The sequence below is a fragment of the Suncus etruscus genome, chromosome 17 (assembly GCF_024139225.1).
Source record: "Suncus etruscus isolate mSunEtr1 chromosome 17, mSunEtr1.pri.cur, whole genome shotgun sequence".
NCBI classification, from domain to species: domain Eukaryota; kingdom Metazoa; phylum Chordata; class Mammalia; order Eulipotyphla; family Soricidae; genus Suncus; species Suncus etruscus.
Window position 1 is genome coordinate 68547847 of NC_064864.1, and position 16098 is coordinate 68563944.

The 16098-nt window shown below is 50.5% G+C and overlaps 1 pseudogene; it reads right to left on the minus strand.

Moving 5' to 3' along the window:
• Positions 1-6791: 6791 nt before the first annotated feature.
• On the minus strand, positions 6792-6957 carry LOC125995189 (uncharacterized; annotated as a pseudogene).
• Between the last annotated feature and the right edge of the window lie 9141 nt (positions 6958-16098).

Genomic DNA, 16098 nt, shown 5'->3' on the forward strand with positions numbered 1-16098 from the left:
CTGGGCTCCTTATTCCCAGCACAAGGCAGTTGTGGCACCACCAGCAGCAAAGAGGTGTCCTGTTCTGTGTCCCCAGGGCCTTGGTGTTGGCAGAGCTGGGAACCACATCTATACCTTCCTACAGGCTCTGGGGGCAGCTTTGCCTTTCCTCACTTTGTTTTGTTTTGTTTTTGCTCCTTTTCAACTCTAAAAGCTCTTTGAGGTACCGTTTCTAAAAGCTCTCAGAAACACAAAAGCCCCTGAAGAGCATAAGACAAAAGAAAGGGAAAGAAGACCCCTCCCTTCGGAACCCACTCCATTCCAGCCTGGAAAAGAGATTTGGAAATGGTTCAAAACAACCATGGCCCAGATGGGCCGCACTGCCACCCTCCTCCTCTTTCTCTTCCTGCTTTCCCTGAAGGAGCCACAAAATGCTCACAACTCCTGGGTAAGGATCCCCACACTTACTGCTGCTATGAGCAGGGGACCAGTCTGAGTTGAAAAGGTTTTCTAGGGCTAGAGAGAGAGCACTGAGTGTAGGGCACTTGCTTGGAATGCAGAGGAAAGGACACAGGGTTCCCACCACCACCACCACCACCACCACCACCACCACCACCACCACCACCACCATCCCAGCACTGTAATCTCTGAACACAGAGCCAGAAGTAAGACGTGAGCAATGTTGAGTGTAGTCCCCTAACGAAAATAAAACCAAAAGAACTTCTGGGACCAGGATGAGGGGTGCAGACTTTGCATCAGCTGAGTTTAAAACCTGATCTGGGGATCCCCAAGCACCACTGTATGGCCCTAGTGAGTCCCAGTGCAGTTCCAGTCCTCAGGCTTAGCACTGAACTCTCTAGCTGCTTAAAGAGTCTGGCTGGGGGGGGGGGGTCTGAATGCCTACTGGTGGGGGAGGGGGGACAGAAATGAGAGACAGCCTCCTGGTCTGGGCTCTTACTCCTGGAGACACAAACACATACACAAACTCACACATACACATACACATACATGCGCGCACACACACAAACACTTGCCCACTATGCACTGTCATGACGTTCTTCCTCTTGGGAAACAGCACACAGCAGCCACAGACAATCCTGGTTGCTCTTTCCAAAGTGCTCCTCCAGCATCTACTTTCACTGCAGAGGTCAAGGCTCTGGCGGGCATGGCCAGGGCTGCTGTTTACTCCAAGTTTCCACATCCTGATAAGCTTTTACAGTTACAAAACCTTGAGCAAACCCTTTCCCTGGAGGTCCAGAGCACCACGTGCTCAGTTTCCAAAGAAAGAGCATGGCGGGGGCAAGCTAACGTGAGCACTGCCCGGGGAGCCCCACATCCCCAATGTGTCACCCCCAAGAATAGTTTGTGGGAGTACCTCTGCACTCCTACAGCTCACCATCTCTCACTCAGGGGAGCTGGTCTGCTTTTCTGGACCAGGGCCCCTTCCACCCAAAGGCTTCTGTTCCCCACAACTTCCTAAGGCCCCATGGGGCCCTGGTGCCAGACAGCGGGGCTGGTAGGAGCACAAGGGATCACCATGCTCCTAGGGCCCTACCTCTGCTAGAGTCCTGTCCCCCCAAAAAGAAGACTTTGCAGTAGGACCAGAAGTGCTGGGCCCCTAGCAGCATGGGAGACCCTGGAATTGATACCCCCAAGCCCCCATCCCATCTCTCTAGCACCCCAACACCCAGATCCCACAAGCACCTGCTTTAGGGCCCCTCTCTGGTTCCTACCAAATAAATGAGCAGCATTTGTTTTTGTTTTTGTTTTTGGTTTTTGGGCCACACCCAGTAACGCTCAGGGGTTACTCCTGGCTATGCGCTCAGAAGTTGCTCCTGGCTTGGGGGACCATATGGGACACCGGGGGATCGAACCTTGGTCCGTCCAAGGCTAGCGCAGGCAAGGCAGGCACCTTACCTTTAGCGCCACCGCCCGGCCCCATGAGCAGCATTTGTTAAAGGGGATGTGAAGTTCTTCAATATTTATCATCCATGAATGTTTTCCTGCAGGAAGTTCACAGCCACACCCTCCAATAAAAACCACTGGTGGGGCTGGAGGATAGCACAGCGGCAGGGCCTTGCATGCAGTTTGCCTTGCATGCGGCTGTCCAGGGGGGACTCTGGTTCAATCCCTGGCATTCCCCAACCCAGGAACAATTTCTGAGCCCATAGCCAGGAGTAACCCCTGAGCATCACCGGGTGTGACCCAAAAACAAAAACACCACCAGCATTCTTCAAATGCTCCAGGTAAATGAACATCTTCCCCAATGGAAAATGAAGCAGTGGGTGACCCCAACATCCAGCAAACATCCTGATCAGTGCTCCTCCCCATCTCGGGCCCTGCCCAGCACTCACTCAATCCCAAGCCCAGGCGCCTGCAAGGCGGATGCCATGATGGATAGCTGAGCCAGGGAGCACTTTGGGCAAATAAAGTTAGAAATAGAAGTTAATGCGCTTCCCCAAGGCAAGCTGGGCTTTCAAATTTCATTAGCAGCGGCACCTAAACATGCGAAGGCAGCTGATGGACAGAGCTGGTAATCCAGACCCTGAGTGTCAAAACTCCCAGAACCGGGACTTCATTTAGTAAATGAACTGAAGCAAAACAGCAGCAGCTGGCAACCCGGCAGCTGGCAGCCCTTGCCCGGCCGTCTTGGGCTTGAGATTAACTGGGGATCGAGACTGAGCAGAATCCAGATGTGACCCACAGGCAGGCACTGAACCCAGCCCATCTCTGTGCACATCTGAGAAATGGGTGCTGTCACAGGGCCCCATGTCATGGCCGAGCAGAGAGCTGGCACCCCAGGATGCTCTCATAGTCGGACGCTGCCCTTTCTCTGCCCACTGTCACCATGCCCTTTCTCGGGGCATGGTGTTTTTTTTTTTTTCTTCCCAAGGCATCTGCTCTTTTCTGGCAATGCTTGCAAAACCATACAGAGTGCCTCTGGTTTGATTTCTGTGCCTGCTCTCCTGGTTCTCAGGGGAGGCTCCTTAAAGGGCCCCTGGAAAGGAATAGAAAAGGCCCCAAGCACAGGGGTTTAAAGCCTGAGAAGCCTCACTTGGTGCTTAACAAAACATTCTGCTTTCTGCTTTCATCTGTTATCTGTTTGATGGCTCTGCTCAGCACAGACAGAAAAACAAAGCCCCGGGCCAGTAGTGGAACCAGTTTTCATGAAAAGGAGAAAGAAGGAACAACTTTCCCCGTCAATGAGATTGGGGAAGGGGCAGTGGCAGTGGCAAGCTCTGGGTGGTTTGCTTTTGCTTCTAGTTTGTTTTGTTTTGGGGGATCACCCCAAGCAACACTCAGGAATCACTCCAGCAGGGGCTGCAAGACTGAACCCAGACTGAATCGAGTTTGGTGGCCTGCAAGGCAAAGTTTTGCCTGCTGCACTGTCTCTCCAACCACCACCACCACCACCACCACCACCCCACCCAGTAGTGCAAGAATGAAATCCCCAGCCAAGGCAGAGCCTGGCAGGGAGGACTCAGACTGTTAGCGAAGGTGAGACCAATACTGGGGGCCATGAGAGCAGCAGAGTGGGAACCCCCTCTCAACTCAGCCCCATAATCCTGGATCCGGTGTCCACTGGACAAGGGTTCAACATCCTGCAAAGGTCCCCATATGAGAAGATGGAGTTCCACTGATTACTAGTCTCTCTGCTCAAGGATAAATCAGTGCTCACTCCCCAGTCCTAAGGCTCCCAGGAAATGTGAGGCATATGTGAGTCTGGCAAGCCCTTGCTTCCAGACCACCCCCCCAAGGGGTGGAATTGATACCCCCAGGCCCCCCATCCCATCTCCCTAGCACCCCAACACCCAGATCCCACAAGCACCTGCTTTAGGGCCCCTCTCTGGTTTCTACCAAATAAATGAGCAGCATTTGTTAAAGGGGATGTGAAGTTCTTCAATATTTATCATCCATGAATGTTTTCCCCCAGGGTACATGGCTAATGGAAATGGGTTTGGGTGTGAGCAGGGCAGTACCCCAGGAGCCATTGGGTTATGCTGGGGATCTGAAAGTACCCCATCCCATGCTGTGATGACCATGACCATTGGCATGGAAGGGAGCCATGTGTGCTTGGTGGGTGTTCGGTTCTTTGTTTAGTTTTGGTTTGTTTGGAGGGAACCATTCCTAGTGCTGCTCAGTGTTTTCTCCTGGGAGCGGGTGGTGGACATTCAAATCACTGTCAATTGCAGGCAAGGCAAGCCTATCCTATCTCTCCATGTCCTGGGTATGGTTCTTTGCATAAGGGACTTCTTAGTAATTTTGAATGAGGAACTTGTGCTTTCATGTTTTTTGTGGTTATGCAAATGATGCAGTGATAACTGCACTCTGGGATTACATAGACAGTTGCAAGCTCAAGTTTAAAGGGGGAAGAGAAGTCACATAGAAAGTTCCTCTTCTTTCTGGTCCGGGTACCCGCATGGAACAGAAGCAGCATTACCCAAGCAAGAGCATATGTGCAAAAGCTGGTTCCCCAACCCACCTACCTCCCCCACCACCACCTGGCTCCTCTTGCTTCATTTTCCTACACATTCATCTCAGGGTGAGGCTTAAACACAAACAATCTTCGTGTTAACCTTCCTCTGCTGATCAGCAACAGCAGCATCAAGAAAACACCTTCTTTTGGGGGGCATGGGGAGCATCTCACCAAGAACGGCCCCCACAGCGCTGACTGACACCCTGCCCAGGGGCAGTGCACACAGGCTCACACCGGTGCTGCTCCAGGGAACAGACGTCTTAAAGATCAAGTTTGTAGACGGTTTAATTAAAATGCACCAGGGTGTAATTCAACAGGAATCATAGCACTCATCAAAGAACTGAAAAGGCAAAAAACTTCCCTGTCCTCGAAAGTACCAACTAAGAAGGAGGGGTGGAATTTCACTCTCGTCTCTGAGAGTGTCTACCTCTTGCAGTCGGTCAAAGGGTCTTCACTGGCCAGACCAATTGCATTCATTGATCAAGGGGTCCCTGCAGGAAAGGGGGGTTTAAAGAAGCGCCCAAAGCTCAGAGCAGTGTGTGAGAATTGAGAACAAGCTTGAGCCTTGGGAAAGGGGCTGTAGCGAGGCCACCATTCATCAAACACCCGAACTAAGGCAGGAAGTGACTCTCTGGCCTTGGCATTTCCATTTGTAACATGGACATATGGCCCACACCACTCTCAGAGGTGGCTGAAGAGTGAACAAAATCAAGGCCAGTGTTGGATGCCCTCTGTGACACTGTTCCCAAACTGCCTGGCAGATGGAACCTAGTAGAGCTATTTGTTCTGGGGAACCCCACAGAGCAACTGTTCCAGGGATTTTCCTTGAGGCTGAAAGCTTCAGATACACCAGAGATGGGGAATGACAGAGGCACCATCTCCCAGGGCCCAATCTCCCTGTGATTAGTGACTACTAATTGAGCTTGACTCTAGACAAGCCATGGCCACCCCTCCTCCCTCCCAGAGAGCTCTGGTTAAAGGAGATAAAACCTAACAACACTCTGTTGCTCCTAAAACATTCCTAAATCCCAAAGTTCAAGCTTATCTTCTCTCTGGGGCCTCACCTACCATCAGACTATTCTTCTAAGTCCTGTTACTCTACAGGTATCCTAGTTCCTTTGTTCTTATAATCAGCATTGTTGAAAGAGAATAAAGTATCTTCCTGGTCATCAGTCGGGGACCCATTTTTTCCTGGTCATCCTCAGTCTAGAATGCACTGAGGGATTAAAGGAGATTTATGCCTGCCCACAAGGTCAGCACACAGTATCCGGCAGATACAGGGACTCAGGAGCTAAGAACTGACAGTGTCAGTCAGCCCCTGTGCCCAATATCAAGTCTTTATCCACGCTTCCCTTCCTCAGAGCCATCAGGATTGGAGGAGAAAATGGCCTACACACACACACACACACACACACACACACACACACTGAAAAACAAAAGCACACACATACACATTCACACACGTCATTGCTCCTCCCATACTGCCTGAACCCATGGAAATTTCTTCTAAGAGATGACCAGAGGGAAGGGCCCAGAAACCCAGAGAAAGTTGAATGACTAACTGTACTGAGCTGATGAAATTCTCAACTGGCTCCTGAAATGCGGCCAGTGCCTGCATTTAATCAGATCAGAGGGCACAAACTTGCATGTGTTGGCGGCGGCGGGTCTGGGTCTGGAGGGACTATGGGGTGGGGGGCTCTGTGATAGGTTGTCATCGAGGGAAGCTGGGCACAGGGAATGCAGTGGCACTGTGCTATTTGGCCAGCTTGGGTAAGTCTAAAAAGGTTTCTAAATCAAAAGCTAAAATCCAATGACGACACAGCAGCCCATTTCTAGTAATGAAGGAAGAGTGTGGGGAGGGAAGAGTAGGGGCCTCTGGGCACAAGTCCAGCTGGGGACCCGCCACTGTCTCCAGGCAGCCAAGCACCACACTGGTTGGAAGGTGCTGCTGAAGGAAAGTCTAGCATGAACCTAATTGAGGCTGCACTGGAAAGGGGGAATAAAAGTTTCTCTTTACCTTCAGCATTGTTAGAAACACAGGGAAAGGGACACGTGTCGGACAACTGGAAAATCAATCTTGAGCCACAGAAAGGGCTATTTTGCTATGATGCTGATAAGCATCAAGGAACTTGATAGGTATGTGCCCTTACAGCTGCCTGGGAGGCTCTCAAGCTGGTGACAAAGTCAGGAATGATCTGCAGAGTCCCTGGGGTGGGGCCTTCACTGGTCCCTTGGGTTCAACTCAGGAGCAGGCCAGGGGGATCTGGACAGTGGGAACTGGGAAGGGGGTATTGGGAAGGGGGCACAAGGCAGGGTCATCTGGGCAGAGTTACGAATAAGGTCCAACTGCCATGAAATGTAGCAGAGGCTCAGGACTGCAGGTAAAAAGTCACACTGCACACTCGCTTATGGGATATATATAATATATATTATAATATAATATAATACATATAATATATATTATACTACACTTGATCTTAGCCAAAAGGCCGAGAAGCGATAATATATATTATAAAAACAGTGTGATAAAATTATCCAGAGACAATAGAGATGAGGGCCAGAAGGACCAGTCCAGGATAGGAAGCTTGTCACAAGAATGGGGGAAGCAGTGAGGGCAGAGAAGGGAGGACCTTAATGTTCAGAGTCTGGAATAATTACTCTGGACAGGAACTGGGGTTGAAATAAGATAAAGTGATATGCAGAATAAATCTTCAGTAACAATATTGCAAACCAGTGTCTAGGGAAAAAATGAGAGAGAAGAAGGAGGAGAAGTAGGAGGAGGAAGAGGAGAAGGAGGAGAAGGAGGAGAAGGAGAAGGAGGAGAAGGAGAAGGAGGAGGAGGAGGAGGAGGAGGAGGAGAAGAAGAAGAAGAAGAAGAAGAAGAAGAAGAAGAAGAAGAAGAAGAAGAAGAAGAAGAAGAAGAAGAAGAGGGGCCGGAGAGATAGCATGGAGGTAAGGCGTTTGCCTTTCATGCAGGAGGTCATCGGTTCGAATCCCGGCGTCCCATATGGTCCCCCGTGCCTGCCAGGAACAATTTCTGAGCCTGGAGCCAGGAATAATCCCTGAGCACTGCCGGGTGTGACCCAAAAACCACAAAAAAAAAAAAAAAAAAAAAAAAAAAAAAAAAAAAAAAAAAGAAGAAGAAGAAGAAGAAGAAGAAGAAGAAGAAGAAGAAGAAGAAGAAGAAGAAGAAGAAGAAGAAGAAGAAGAAGAAGAAGAAGAAGAAGAAGAAGAAGAAATGTAATGTGGAGGGAGAGCGGGAGGGAAACTGTGGACACTGGTGGCAAGTATGGTGAAGGGTGTTGTACATGATATGACTGAAACTCAAACATAAACAACTTTGTGGCGGCTATGGGGGAAAAACTATCATCAACAACCTTGTAACCATGGTGTTTTATTTAAAATATTTTTAAAAGGTAGCACTACAGCCCAGTGTTGGGGCACACAGTGGGATCTAGGGGCTCACTCCCCAGGAAGCCCTCAGTCATTACAATTAAGGGGCCATCCTAGGGCACCTGAAAGACACACATGGGCACAGCATGGTTCAGGGAATCAGATTCCTTGGCCAGTTCTAGGGAGCCAGTTCTATCAATTGCCCACCTGGCTGGCTCTGCCTCACCCCCAGCTGGGGACCCTCAGCCTGTCTATCCAGGTTACCCCCAGGGTCTTCCCGTGACATTTCTCTCATGTTTTCAGGAGTGGGCCCAGCTGCCTGCTCCCAACAGCCCTACAAACCTACAGGACAGGAAGTCACCTGTCCTCAAACTGGTGGTCTCTGTGTCTCTCCTGCTCTGGCTTCTGAATGTGGTCATGAAAGGCCAACCAGTGGAGTACAGGGCACTCCAGATTAGAAAGCAAGGGAGACAGTGCTCAGCTTCTCCAGCTACAAAGGGTGTCAGGACATAAGGAAGAGTCTGGTGGGACTACACATGATCCATTCATCAATTCAACCACCCTCTTTCAGACATATAACAAGCCTTCCTTCAACTCATCCATTCTTCTTCCCTTCCTTCCATCCATCTTATCCATCCGTCCGTCCTTATTTCCTTCCTTCTATCATCTATCCATCCTTCCTTCTACCCATTCTTCCAGCCATCCTTCTCTCCTTCCTACCATCCATCCTAACACCCTTCTTTCATTAAATTCATCTACCAATTCTTCTTTTATCCATCCTTTCTTTTCTTCTATCCATTCTTCCAGCCAGTCTTCCTTCTATCCTTCCCTCCTTCCAATCATCCTCCTTCCCCCTTTAGCCACCCAGGCAGCATTCTTCCCAGGGACTATGCGCCAATACACAACCTTCAATCAGATGCACTGGCTGCCACAGGGTACATAACTGTCTGGCAACAGAGACATTAAGGAGAAAGTTGTACTTACCAGCTAAAGTACCAAAGGACAATCCCAGCTTCCCTGGCTGAACCTCTGTGAGAAAGTGGGGTCATGCATGGAGGTAAGGAAATGATCAGGGGTCCTGGAGAGGCCACAACATGTAAGAAAATGCCTCGATAGCCACGGGGGATGGGGGAGCATAGCACAGTGGGTAGGGTATTTGACTTGCATGCAACCGACCCATGTTTGATCCTTGGTGTCCTATATGGTACCCGATATGGTCCCCCAAGCCTGCCAGAAGTGATTTCTAAGGGTATAGCCAGGAGTAGCCCCTGAGTATCACCAGGTGTGGCAGAAAAAAAAAAGAGGAAGGAAGGAAGGAAGGAAGGAAGGAAGGAAGGAAGGAAGGAAGGAAGGAAGGAAGGAAGGAAGGAAGGAAGGAAGGAAGGAAGGAAGGAAGGAAGGAAGGAAGGAAGAATCTTGCAACTGGAATTTAAGACCAACAGGCCCATGTGTGCTTATGCTCACATGTACACACACACACACACACAGACACAGATACAGACACACACACACATACACACACATTCATGACCTGCCTGCATTCCTGAACTGCCCTGGCTATGTATTTCTCCCTAAATGCCCTAGTATGGCCATATTTTGCTGCATTACTTGCAAAGTCTCTCTCCTAGCTTTTGCGGAGGCACAGACCACAAAGACAACACCAAAGGTCCCCAGGAGAGGAAGCTTCTAGAACATTCCAGCCACACTCTATTTCTGTCCATGGTATCTGAATTCAGATGGCACCTGGAAAGAAAGTGCTAGAAAAATGCAGGCTGGGGGCAGAGCCAAGTGGCCCGGGGTGCACCCCACTTGCACACAGCCCCTCCCAATCCCCTTCCTGCTCTGACCCAGCAGGATTCTTTCAAATCAACCTCACTGAGTGCCCTGGAGTGACAGTCAGGGCTCCTTCTTTATGGGTAGAGCCAGATCAGATAAAGTTGCATTCTCTGAATTAGTTCCTAATTTAATTATTCCCCAGATAAACTCAGACTCAAGAGCTGAGAGCCACAGGGGTAGGGGAAACTTCCATGAGGGTGAGGCTAGACCCAGGCAACATGCTTCAAGCTCAGTTGCAGGTAGAGATAAGCTCGGCCCATGGAGGGGAGGGTGGAGCCACAAGGTTACACTCCCAGGATCCTGGCTCTCCCGTGACCAGGCCAGCAAATAAAACCTTGCATGGAACCTGGAAGGAGGGGCATTTGCTGAACACCCCTCCAGTTCAGAACATCTCCTGTGTCTAATTTCTGCTCATGGGGTCCAGTAAAGTCACCCCACCTGTTCTCCCAAAAGCTTGGGTTTTAGTGGAGAGTTTTGGGAGTGGGTTGGATAGTACAATGGTTAAGGCACCTGTCTGGCCTGCAAGGAGCCTAAGTTTGTTCCCCAGTACCATGTGGTTCCCTTAGCATCATTAGGTGTGGCCCTGAAGTGCCCCCAAATACTGCTGGGGTGACCTGAGTGATCCCTAACATCACAGGGCCTCTGAGGTAACACCTCAAGCCCTCACCTGAACCCCTGACCTGGTGAGCTGAGAATCGGGGTAATCGTCCCCACTGTGACACCACTTATAAAGTTCCCCCAAAGTTAAGAGCTTCTGGAGAATTTTGTGGGTGACTGAGCTCCAAATCAGATTCTTTTGAGGAGGCAAGCCCACATCCAGCAGCGCTCAGGGGATACTCCTGGCTCTGTGCTCAGGAATCACTCCTGGTAGGCTCAGAACACCCTATGGGATGCTGAGGATTGAACCAAGGTTGGCAGCATCCAAGGTAAACACCCTCCCCACTGTGCTATTGCTCAGGCCCCAGATTCATTTCTGGCTCCAAGAGATGGCTCCAGACCTCAGCTCCCCATTCACAGAACAGGGTCAGGCTCTGTTTTCCAAGAGATCCTGCCAAAGTCCAAGAATCAGATGACCCACAGGGTAGTCAGAATGCCCACCCCCCCCCCCCAATGAGAATAAAGCTTCCCCAAGCCAGGCAAAGAGCAGCCGAAGAGTAAATGAACCATACTATAAAGAGCAAATAATAGATCCCATAAAACTAATCCCCAGAAAGAGAAACACAACCACACAAAACTGCTCCACAAACAGTCATCACTATTGAAATGTCAATGTTTAATGGCTGAATTATGTGGTCGGTGAACTGTATCTTAATTTAAAAAACAAAAAGGATGAGCTGAAGGCAAGGAAAAGTCTATTGCCTGATTTTTTGGTCAGTATTATTATTATTTGTTTGAAAGCCACACCCAGTGGTTTTCGGGAATTACTCCTGGCTCTGCACTCAGGGGCCACTTCTGGGAGACTCAGGAAACACTTTGGGTTGACTGGGATTGAACCTGGGTCGGTTACATGCAAGACAAACACTATCCCTGCTGTGCTACTGTTTTGGTCCTTATTGCCTATTTTTTAAACATAACAAAAATTCTCTCTCTCTGTCTCTCTCTCTCCCCCCCCCCCCTCCACCTCACCCCCACCTCCCTTCTGCTGGTGCTTCCTGGTCTATTGTGGAGAATCTATAGTGAATTTTTCATGGACAAATTTCTTTTCCTCCCATACCCTGAAAACCTGCTGACTCAGGCACCCAGCAGGCTTACACTTTATTGACTGGCTTCAGCGGTAGCAGCTGAAAGCAAATATTTTTTCTGCTGCACACAGCGACCCTCTGGGATTCCCGCTGTGGGCCGCAGGGTTCCACTCCCAGGATCATGGCTTTCCCGTGACCAGGCCAGCAAATGAAGCCTTGGTTGGAACCTGGAAGGGGGGGGGGACTTGCTGAGTCCCCTCCTGCTCAGAACATCGCCTGTGTCTAATTTCTTGCAGAAGCTACCTCAAGGGGATTTGATAGCTTCTCAGAGATGGGGCAACACTGCTCAGGCTGCTCCAGGTCTCTTTAGTTCCAGATCTCCTTCCTGTTGAGAACTTTCTCCATGGAGCCCAGCATGATCCTAGAGGAACTATTTCCTCTGCCTCTCAGAACAATCCCCAAAATGGGCTGGGCTAGGATCTCTCTAGAACCTTGTTTACTCCAAGCTATGATGAGGAAGGTAGGAAGGTTCAGCCATGATGGATCCAGCAACAGAGATCCCCCCCCTAACCCCCCAAAAGAAGCCAGAAATGTTCAGGCCTCCTGATCAGCATCCAGACAGGAACCCTGGGACAGATCCCAGAGGCCAGAATAGAAGTTTCTAGCCCCACGCTTGATGGGATCAAAAGAAACAGCAAGGGGGCGAGCTCCAGACACGGCTCACCCCTCAGACACAGCCTCTCCTGTGTGGGGTTCCCTAAAGGAGACACCTCCCACCCCAGCATTCCTAGAATCACCATGTCACATGCAGCACATGAAAGATGCAGAGTGAGATGGGGGTCCTCTCGTCTCTATGAGTAGAAGTCACCTGCAGCGGATATGGCAGGGAGGAGGGACTGTGTTTGGCTTGCTGGGCCCAGGGCCCCTCAGCCCTCCTGAATCCCTTCACTTGCTCCACATGTGATGATGCAGAGACTGGCAAGGGATGCTTGTGGGGCTGGGGTGAATGTAGTTCAGGGGACCCTGCCTCCTTTAGTCCCTGCCTGGGGACTAATGAACCCAGAAATAGGGTTCAGGAATAACCCCCATACACACAGGCACGGTATGACTCACAAATACACAATCACACCCCACACTCAGACCCATGAGACACAACCACACCTTATCACACATACAATGCACACATATGCACAGAAAAGCATACCACACAACCAAACAGTTATATACCACCCCAATCATAAACACATGTACCCCACTACACCCACAATGATACACAAACACAACATAACTGGCTATAATCGCGCCATATCACACAACAAAAGACATAACCAGAGATGACCACACAACATCACACAACCCGATACAACCACTCCACATCACACACACAACTAACCACCGCACATACAACATGCAACCAGATAAAACCATACCATGCCACATAAGATACAACCACCCACGTAGCACACAACCAGATACACACACCACATCACACACAGCAACATACCACCACACATCACACATACAACATGCAACCAGATACAACCATACCACATCACACAACTAAATACAACCAACCCACAGCACACACAGCAGATACAATCACATACAATATAAGACAACCAGATACTACCACACCACATCACACCACATCACACAACCAGGTACAAACACACACATATACAACACAAATACATAAAACCACGCCACATATGCACACACCACACCATACCCCTCACATGCATGGCCCACACCACAAAATCTGATACAGCCTCACAAACCACACACAATCACACCCACAACAAGCTACAACCACTTGATACCACACATTGCATAGTCACACATAAAACCATCCAACCACACTTATGTACACAACAGCCATACCCCATACAACCAGACATAACCACAACATCGCCCCCCACACATCCTCCAGGAACAAGGGCCTGACGGGGCCAGACCACAGCCCCACATCCTCATCCATAGAAGAGTAAAGTGGGGTGCAAAGGAAGTTCCTCTGCTCAAGGCTCAGCTGTTCTGCATAGAAACACAAAGACCCAAAATCACCCTTCAAATGGAGCAGAAGGAGGAGCAGGAGGAGAAGGAGGAGGATGTAAGGAAGAAGAGGAGGGCATAACGCTGGGCCCACTTCCTCCAGGAGCCAGAAATCAGAATTTCCTGCTCCTTGCTCAGCCCAGACCACGGAAGTCCCAGCATTGATCTAGCTCTGAAATCTAGTTCACTTCCCACTCACACAGGAGGCATGTCCTGGAGTCCTCGGGGCCAGACACACCACCCAGAATACTGGTCTGTGCCAGCAGACACCAGAAACCCAGTGCAGTGCCCAGTGCCCAGGACAGGCTTCTGTATACTAAGCACCAGGAAGACACAACTAAACAAGTTCACAAGTCACAGGAAAGAAGCCTCTGTTGGCCAATAGTCTGATGTGGGGCTGGGAAATTAGGGCTCCTAGAAATACACATCAGGATCCACTGTTGATTTTTAATGCAAATATTTACATTCCAAACAAAGGCGCGTGGGCCCCAAGAGCAGCTATTTATACTGGTTCTGAGACAGAACAGCCTGCACCTCTCCCCCCAGGAGATGCTCATGCATATCCTCCCAGAGGCTGACCAAAGGGCCACCCCACCCAAACCTCACTGCATTCCAGCACCCTGACTCCTCTGCCCCTGCCACCAACTAGCATTTCTTCCCCCAGCTTCTGGGGCCACACCCAGATACCCACACAGCCCAGCATCCAAAGCAGAAGGGCTTGCAAGGAATCATTCCTGGACCCTTCACCAGGTATATATTGCTATGCCTGCACCCCTGGGTGCCCCTCTCCCTGAGAGGCACCCTGTGGGGGCCCAGCAGACAGAACCCTTGGGTTCAAGCAGATGGGCTGGGGGTGAAGAAATACAGGGGGGTGGATTGGAGTAGCTCAGAAGCGGTGGCGGTGAAAGATTACACAGGGAGTGGAAGTTACTGCAAAGCCCTCCGGAAGGTAATGAGGGGAGACAGAAGGGGAGGTGGGAGGAGAGGCAGGAAGGCCAGCAATAAAAGAAGAGCCAGGAAAGGCACTCAGCAGCCAGCACCCCCCTAGGAAACTAGGAACAGGCCCTGCATGGCCCCAGGCTGGTGAACTGTGCTCAGGCCCCACCTCACTCTCCAGTCTCTCCCAGGCTCATCACTCCTCACTCAGCGATAACAGTACTTGGCAGGCCCCTGGCCTAAGCACCTGTATCTGCTGTTCTTATCAGCTCTGGCCCTAATAGGGACCATTTGTCAACCCCAACAGCAGCTAGGTCCTGGGCGGTCAGTCGAGGCTGCTGCGGCAGATACTCCCTGTGTAACCTGCCTAGTGTCTATACAGCATGAGATGTAACCCAGTGGGGAATGGGGAGTGAGGATCTGTCTGGTCCCACAGAAAGCAAGTAAAGAACCTTGGAGGCCCCCAGGAGACGCTGCCTGGGACTGGGTTTGGGGGTTGCCCAGGAGAATGCCACCATGGCTCAGACGGTTCAGCCAGGTTCTCTGCTTGGGTCCCAACAGACCCTCTGTTTCCATCTCCCCTTCTTCCTCCTCCCAGTCCTGCCAGAGATATAGAACTTGGTGGGGAAAGGGGAGATGCAGGGAGATTCCTTGAACCCTAACTGCAGCCTTTCTAATAATGCACCAAAGAAGAAGATGGTTTTAGTTTGGCCACACCCTCTGCCACACCTTTTGTTCTGTACTCACAGATCACTCCTGGGGGTGAAAGTTTTCAATGACCCTAGTGGGTACTGAGGATCAAAACAGAATGGGTCACATACAAGGCAAACTCCTTAGTCCCTTTTCCATCACTCCAGCCCGATAAATGATCTTTAACCCCAGTTTTCAGATGAGGAAACAGGCACAAGGAGTGGATACCACTGTGCCAGGCTCACTCTGGACAAGCCCTGCTGACCCTCTGAAGCCCACGAGGTTCAACAGCCCAGCTCTCCACCCAGTTGGTACCCCACACTTGGTTCAGGAGATCCTGGAGGACACTGGATGAACTCACTTCCATAGGGCTAATGTGTAGCCAAAAAGGCAGTCTGAGCCTTCTAGAACTTTCCAACAATGGGAGACCTCTCAGGAGGGGTGTCCTACACAGACACACATACACACACACACACACACACACACACACACATACGAGCACGCACGTTCACACACACAGACATGCACACATAGAAACAAGACACACGAACACAGAAACAAACATGCATGCATGCACACATGATCACACACAGAAACAGACACACATGCTCACACACACGTACATATACACGCAAGCCCCTCAGATACCCTCCCAGGTTGGGATCTCCCTCCCTACTCAAGGCTGTCTGACAGGTGGGCCCTGCACCCCTAGGAATACAGACAGGCTCCGTGTCAGCGAAGAGGGACAATCCCCCTCCCCCCAGGCTCTAGCCTGGTCCCCTCCAGGAACAAGACTGGGAGGGGCCGACCTGGATCTAAATGGTGCCCCAGGTGTTGTGGTTTGGGAGCACTTGGTTACCCCACTCTTGCTTCAACATTTTAATCACGAACACGACTCTGGACAGTGGCCAAGGCTCCATGATCTAGACCCTCCTTTCCTGGGGGGAAGGAAGGGGACCTGTCAGTGCCCACGTCCCAAAGCCAGGCCCTGGGTTCTAGAAATGAAGGGAAGAGCAAGTAGGAAGCACACTCCAGAGGCCTCAAACAAGAGCGAGG